We start from the raw sequence: 8107 nt of genomic DNA, 5'->3' as shown, positions 1-8107 counted from the left end.
AGTATAAAACAAAATAAATGAAGAATAAAAATGGAAGAAAATGTAAACAGCAAAATATCCCACATTCATGAACTGGAAGAATTAATATTGTTAAAATGCCCATACTATCTCAAACAATGTCCAGAATTAATACAGATCTTATCAAAATTTGAATGATATTTTTCACATAAATAGAAAAAAAAAAAAAAAAAAACTAAAATTCGAATGGAACCACAAAAAATACCTGAATAGCCAAAGTAATATTGAGCAGAAAGAACAAAATTGGAGGCATCACACAACCTCACTTCAAAATATACTGCAAGGGTATTGTAATCAACACAGCATTGAACTGACATAAAAATAGGCACATAGACAAATGAAAGAAAAAAGAGAGCCAAGAAGTAAATTTAATAATTTGTAGTCAGTTAATTTTTGACAAAGGTGCCAAGAATACACAATGGGGAAAGGACAGTCTCCTCGATAAATGGTATTGGAGAAACTGGAGATCCACATGTAAAAGAACGAAATTGGATCCTTATCTCACACCATATACAAAAATTAACTCAAAATTGATTGAAGACTTAAATATAAGACCTGAGCCTGTAGAACTAGTAAAAGAAAACACGGGAGAAAAGCTCAATGACATTAATCTGGGCAATGTTTTGGATATGACCCCAAAAGCACAGGAAACAAAAGTGGAAAGAGACAAATGGGATTACCTCAAACTGAAAAGCTTCTGTACAATAAAAAATCAACAGAGTGAAGAGATAATCTACAGAATGGGAGAAAATATTTGCAATACCTACATGTGATGGGGGGGTTAATATCCAAAATATATAAGAAACTATTACAACTCAATAGTAAGAAAATACATCACCTAATTTACAGATAAGGAGATGATCTAAATAGACATTTTTCCAACGAAGACACACAAATAGCAAAGAGGTTCATGAAAAAATGATCAATATTACTAATCATTAGAGAAATGAAAATTAAAACTATAAACCACAATAAGATATCACCTCACACTTGTTAGAATGGCTACTATGCGATGCAAGATAATAAATGTTGGTGAGGATGTGGAGAAAAGGAAACCTTTGCACACCGTTGGAGAAAATGCAAATTAATACAGCTATTATGGAAAACAGTATGGAGCATCTTCAAAAAATTAAAAATAAAACTACTATATGATGTAGCAATCCCACTACTGGTTATATAGTCAAAGAAAATTAAATCAGGACATTTAAAAGATAACTACTTTCTCATGTTCATTGCAGCATTATTCACAATAGCCAAGATATGGAATGAACCTAAGTGTTCATCAGTGGATAAATGGATAAAGAAAACGTAGTATATATACACACAATGGAATACTATTTAGCCTTAACAAAGAAAGTAAATCCTGTCGTTTGCGAAAACAAAGTTAAACCTGGAAGGTATTGTGTTAAGTGAAATAAACCAGGCACAAAGACAGAAGACAGATACCACATGATCTCAGTTATATGCAGAATCTAAAAAAGTCAACCCCATAGAAGCAGAGAGTAGAATGTGGTTACCAGAAGCTAAAGTGAGAGTGGAGGAATGCTGGTGAAAAGAGGTGGGGAACTAGAAATATGATGGTCAAAGGAGGCAAAATTTCAGTTAGCTTCAAAAGATTGTACAACGTGGTGACTATAGTTAATAAGAATGTATTGTATTCTTGAAAATCAATGAGGAAGTAGATTTTAATCATTCTCACTGCAAAAAAAAAAAAAAAAAAAGGTCAATATGTGAAGTAATGCATATGTTAATGAGGTTGGTTTAGCCATTCCACAATTATAGATATTTCAAAACATCATGTTGTACCTGATAAATATATATGTTTTAAATTTGCCAAGTCAAAAGAAATTGATTAAAGAAATAGGAAGTGACAATAAAAGTCAGAATAGTTGTGGGATATGGAAAGAATCATTTGACAGAAGGAATAATTCTGAGCAATAAACAATAACTTATGAATTACCTGGAAACAAAGAATAACCTGGAAATAGAGGTAGGCCTATGGAATCAACCATTCATATGTGAAAGGAAAGACAACAATTGTGACTGAAAGTCAGGTTGCTTTTGTTTGTTGGTTGGTTTGTTTTGAGACAGTCTCACTTTGTTGCCCAGGCTGGAGTGCAGTGGTACGATCTCGGCTACTGCAACTTCTACCTCCCAGGTTTAAGCGATTCTCCTGCCTCAGTTTCCTGAGTAGAGTAGCTGGGATTACAGGTGCCGCCACCATGCCTGGCTAATTTTTGTATTTTTAGTAGAGACGGGGTTTCACCATGCTGGCCAGACTGGTCTCGAGCTCCTGACCTCAAGTGATCCACCCGCCTCGCCCTCCCCAAGTGCTGGGATTACAGGCATGAGCCACCACGCCCGACCGAAAGTCAGGTTTTATGTGTCTGGTGAGGAGACTAGCATCAAAGTCAGAAATATAATGTTAATTGAAAAAAAGGTTTGAGTTTGAGTATTGTAAGAAATCAGCTCGTGGGGACTGGTGTCTGGACAAGGAGCATGCACACTTGTCAGTTGTCTAACATCTGATGTTTCAGAGTTGTTACATGTTTCAGATGCCTCTTGAGACCACAAGCCACAGCTGTGCAAGATACAGAATGAACTTGAGGAGTTTTATAAAACCTTTGGGGAAATCTAAGAGGAAATCATCTGCCTCAGTAATTTCCAAAGGAGATGAAAGGTCTACTTTAGAAAAAGTTAACCAGTAGACAATATGTGAGCAAGGAAAAAAGTATAGTAGGTTAAAAAGCTTTAATGTGCTGATATTCCAATTGAAGAGTGTAAAACAATCGTAATCCCTTCAGACATATGGACAAGAGGAGCCTCTCTTGTTGGATAAAAAGGCTTCTTTGATCTGGTATGACTGGAACATTGGGCACTTGTTGGTGAACACAGGGGGCGGTGGCTAAGAATTAGTAATGGAGCCAGATTAACAGGAACCACAACATTTTTACTAAATCTCAGTGTGGCAGTTTGTGTGAATGGAATATCCACTAAATATCTCTTGTAATGTCTTGGTTTCTTTTTTAAGTTTCTTCCATTATTCCCATGCTTCATCTTTTTTGTTTTGTTTTGTTTTTTAGAAATAAAACTTTTTTTTTCATAGGAAGAGTGCCATTTTCTTGTCAATAAAACGAAAACTCCTCTTGACACTCCCTAATACATTATCATTGAAGGTGAAACATAGAATAAGATGTCAGCTATCTACTCTTTTTTAATTTATAAAGATCAAATTGCCAATTCAAAGTTCCTAAGCCTTCAAACCTTAAATGTAAGCATCATTAGTTTATTAATAAAATTAATAGAATAGAGTTAACCTTCTAGTAGTTATCTGATCTCAGAGTTATTCATTACCTTCTCCTGCAAAAGGCTAAATACAGAATTTCCCTACTTTTCTAGAAAAAAAAAAATGATAAATGTTTCAGACCTCCCATGAAGAATAGTTTTTGCTCTGGTTTTTAGGTATATTCCCACATTTAATGATAAAAACAGAAAGTGATTTAAGAACATTTTTCACAGGTGTCCAAAATGGAAGACACAACATCCTCTTTATAAAAGAGCCAGCAGTTATTGATGTCTGAAATGACCAGTTAATTCCCGTAGATGTGTACAGGGGCTTTCATGTGTACATGCACACAAACACATACGCAGTGAGCAGTCCAAAAGTTCAATATTGGTTTTGTATGTGCAGTTTTATAAATGCAATGTATTCTCATAGTAAGAGCTGCTTTTCCCATGGGTTCTGCATCCAAATTGGATCAATTCATCTGCTTGATTCTTCCCAAAGGAGACAAAATGACCAAACAATACAGGTGCATGTAATCATGTCTATCCTCTAGCATTGTGTGGAAGACAGGAGAAAACTCTGAAGTATTTGTTACATCAGCATTTTCCCAATACTGCAAATGCAATTCACAAAGTGGGAAATATCTAGAAGGGATTGGATATGTTTAAAGAAAATCCAGAGAGAGTTATTTCTTATTGGTGATTATCAGTTATCTTTCTCTGCTGAAAACTTATATTATTTTTAACAACCACTAAATTTACACATTTTGACTATGAATTCAGTTGCTACTTTCAGAACAATTACTTTTGTAGGGGAGACAAAAGTGTCAACTTTCTGACCCCCTTTTCCACCCTACCCCACTCCACTGTCATCACCACTAGTAAATGAAGCTAGAAAGTGCAGATGTTCTAAAAGTGCCTCATCTTTTGACAGAGTAAAGTAAAATATTACATGATTATGTATCACAAAAGAGATTTTGTTTGCAGTTACACAGCTCAAAGATAAGATGGTTTGTTCTGTTTTTGCTCCAAGTCTCTTATTTGTATTGACATCCAATGTACAGCTAAGAGAGCGAAAAGAACAAGCACCTTTCCAGGAGGATTTTTCTGAGAATTTTAAATCAGAGATACAAGGGATAAAAGCAGATGCTGGATTCAAAAGAAATAAATAAGGGAGAGATAGCAGAATGTTCTGCAAACACAGTTGAGGACTGTGGCTATCTGAAGGCTATAACAAACTTGGTATAAAGGCGAAAAATAGCCTGCATTGTGCAAGGGAGAAAATGAATGCTTTGCAAACAAGGGACATTCATTCAGTTATTCAGGAAGCTCTGTGTCTGATTGGAGATGGTTTAGGTATTAGGCCACTTTTCCTTGAAATGATTCTAGCAGCTTTCAAGATGTGAGAGATGATATATTATTTCTGTGTAGAGGCAACCTTTGATTTATTAGAAAGAGTATAGGTTGGGAAATTGACCACCCATGTTTTCTTCCTTATCTTCTTTTCCAGATGTATTTTATGTTTATATTCTGTTGCTCTAGTGAATCACTATAATTTTGTGAATATTTACCCACATAATTACATACAATGTTTATAAATTCTTTTTCCTCTCGAAAACTTAAAGCACCTTAGAGACCTTAAATGATAAATTTGCATCAAAATCTAATTAGGAAAGTAAGGTCTTTGTTAATCAATAACAACTTATTGAATTTTTTCTAGAAAAGCATTTTATTTTTTACTGAGTCTTACCTGCATATTAGTATAGAACATTTTAATGTTCTTTCTATAAGGCAGAAAGTTAAAGAGTCACAGATGTATTAAATGAGTTCAAGTAAGGCCAAGAGAGATCTGAAGTTTGGTCAGTTCGATTTTTGGCTACTCTTCAATGTAGTTGAAACCACAGTTATCACTGATACATTTGGTTGCATAATTCATTCTACTGAAGAATGTTTGTTTCTCCCATCCCACACAAGTAGAGCTGGCTGGACTTTCCCAGACATGAGGGTGCTAAAGAGGTAATGTGGGCAGGGTCAAGGTCTAGGATAACATATTTCTACCAGGAAATGTGTCACAAGAACAAAGCTGGAAGCTTTATGAACTGCTCCTCAGAAATACTCTTCTTAAATTACAATTGGTACACTATTTTATTAAATATGTACCTGAAAGATATACACTGTTGATCTATATCTTCCATTCATCATTCATACGTAATTCACACATTCTACACTCATCTACATGAAAAAAATTGGGTTTCTTATTTACATAAAAATGGATAATATCCCTAATATTACAGAAAGAACTCTTCTGAATTCTGGTGCCTAGAAATTGGAAAATACCTAAGCTCTAAATTTCTCATACATCTAGAACATTCTGGTAGAAGAGAAGTTGTCTGTACCATTTTAAACTCTTTTTCAACTTAGCTGACATCATTGGGTACCATTTGATTTGCATATTTGGCATATATTGGGAAGTTATTGGGCTAAATGAGGCAAGGAGGAAAGTTTGGGGTAAAATATCATGCCTTCCCTTGAGCAGTACATGAACAAGTGTATTCTTGTAAGATTTGTTAACATAGGATACATTCTTTAGTATATTTGTAACTCACCTAAGGATCCTAACATTCAAGATGTCATAAAGTTATAAATATTTTCATGGCACATAAATAGACACATTTACAGTGTGTTATTTTATGTTTTCAGTAGATTTTTAATAAATGGCTGTGTGGGGATAGCTGTGGTTTAAAATGATAAATTAGGATTAAACAGAGAGTAACTCTCTGTCCCTCCCATCCCAATAAACTTGACTATATCTTGCTACACAGGTTGGTCTGTAAGTTTTATCTGAATGAGAATTTATCTGTATCTTAGTGAGACTCACTGCCTTAGATTCTAAACTTCGAGAGTGTCTGAAACATGTTGAAGCTCTCTGTTGCATCCCTAATACTTGCCTACATGCCTGTCACATGGAAAGCTCCCAATAAATATTTATGGAAAGAAGAGAAGAGGGAAGGAAGTATGAAGAAGGAAGGAAGAAAGGGAAGGGGGAAGGTAGCAGGGAAGGAAGGAAGGAAGGAAGGAAGGAAAGAAGGAAGGAAGGAAAAGAGGGAGGGAGTGGGAGGGAGGGAGGGAGGGAGGGAAAGGAAGGAAAAAAAGAGGGAGGGAGGGAGGGATTCTGTGTCATATGCACCAAGCTGCGCACTGTTTGTGACTCAAATAGTCATAGATCTCTTCCTGTGGTGTTGGTTTCTTGATTCTGTTATTAAGCTGACTAGAATGAACAACCTCTTACTAGGAACTCAGTCATCATTTTAAAGATTGGATTCCAACAAATATCTATCTGTCTGGTTTAGTGTTGCATGCTTCATAAAAATTTCGTGTTCAGAGCAATTGATTATTTTTGTTTTACTATAGACCATTTTATTTTAATACTTTTTCTTAAAAAGGAATATATTCTTTTTGACTAGTAAACACTACGTAACACTGAGTACCTTACATGTTCAGAGTAGTTTTATGTTTAAATCCAGGAATCAGTGAGAACAGTGCTTGTGTCATGTTGCCATGACACACATGTGCATAAAGGCAGTCCTGCTGACTGGACGGATTTATTGGAAAGAATCTCATTGCGAAAAAAAGTACAATAGTAGGAGGAAAGGGAGTTTTAGATGTGCTGCTCTTCTTCTCTACTCTCTTGCTGCTACCACTGTAGGGTCCCATTTTCTTAGTCCCACCCCAGGAAGCTACTTACAGTTCTGGCAGCATACAGGGTTAGATGAAAACTTGTGTCACTGTGAGTTATGCATTACTTGAGCACAGATACAGTAAGCACCTGCTGGACTCTTTCTCACTGTGGGAATTTGAATTGGTGCAGGCCATGTTCATGGTGTGCCAGGGAAGATCAGGTGACTGACTGCTGAGTGGCTTCTTCAGGTGGCATTACTATTCGTGAATTCTTTGTCAAGCAACTGGTCCTAACATTTTCAATTTCAGAAGAGTGATCTCAAGAGATTTTCAGTTTAGTGGACTTAGGGACATTGACGCATGCTAGCAAAACTTACAAGAGGATACTATATAAAACATTATCAATTATTAAACAAAATGAACAATGTGACTCCCACATGGCCAAAGGACCCTAATATGTAATATTACACTATGACATAATAGCACATTTTGTCTTTGCAGCCAAACCACATAGAAAGCCAAATTGCAATCAGAACTGTGATTGATTAATATGAAATAAAAAACGGGGAAGTAGCGATATAATTTTAGGGGTTAAGACCTCCCAACTAATTGTACCAGGCATACCTATTTCCAAAACATGAATGAATGAACAGAGAAGAACACTACATAGATATATGTAAATACACACATATGTATTATACATATATATAATACATATATATTATATACACACCTGTATAAACACATGTATGTATATGTAGACATAAATAGAAATAGAGATGAGATAGGCAGATATGGAAATAGGCAGATATAGATAGATATAGATATAGACAAGTATATAAATACAGATTTCTCCATACTATCGGAAAAAATCTATGGGCCAAGTAACCTCCCTCCACTGAGTGGATATTTGAAAAATACTGGCAATCAGTAGCATACTTACACCTGGTTAAAGGGATTGGTTTTTGCCCTGGGTCTCACTCTTGAATATCTTATTCATACTTGTAAAACCAGGAGCCTGCGAGGCCACCTGGAGCTTGACTCCCTCACATTCCAGACAATGCTCTATGTATTAAAAATTCTAAAATTTCCTGCCTAATTGGTCCTGAGCCTACTTGGATCTGCA

The sequence above is a fragment of the Trachypithecus francoisi genome, unplaced genomic scaffold, assembly GCF_009764315.1.
Source record: "Trachypithecus francoisi isolate TF-2019V2 unplaced genomic scaffold, Tfra_2.0 Lachesis_group5, whole genome shotgun sequence".
Taxonomy (NCBI): Eukaryota; Metazoa; Chordata; class Mammalia; order Primates; family Cercopithecidae; genus Trachypithecus; species Trachypithecus francoisi.
Note: the sequence above shows the minus strand (reverse complement) of the source record.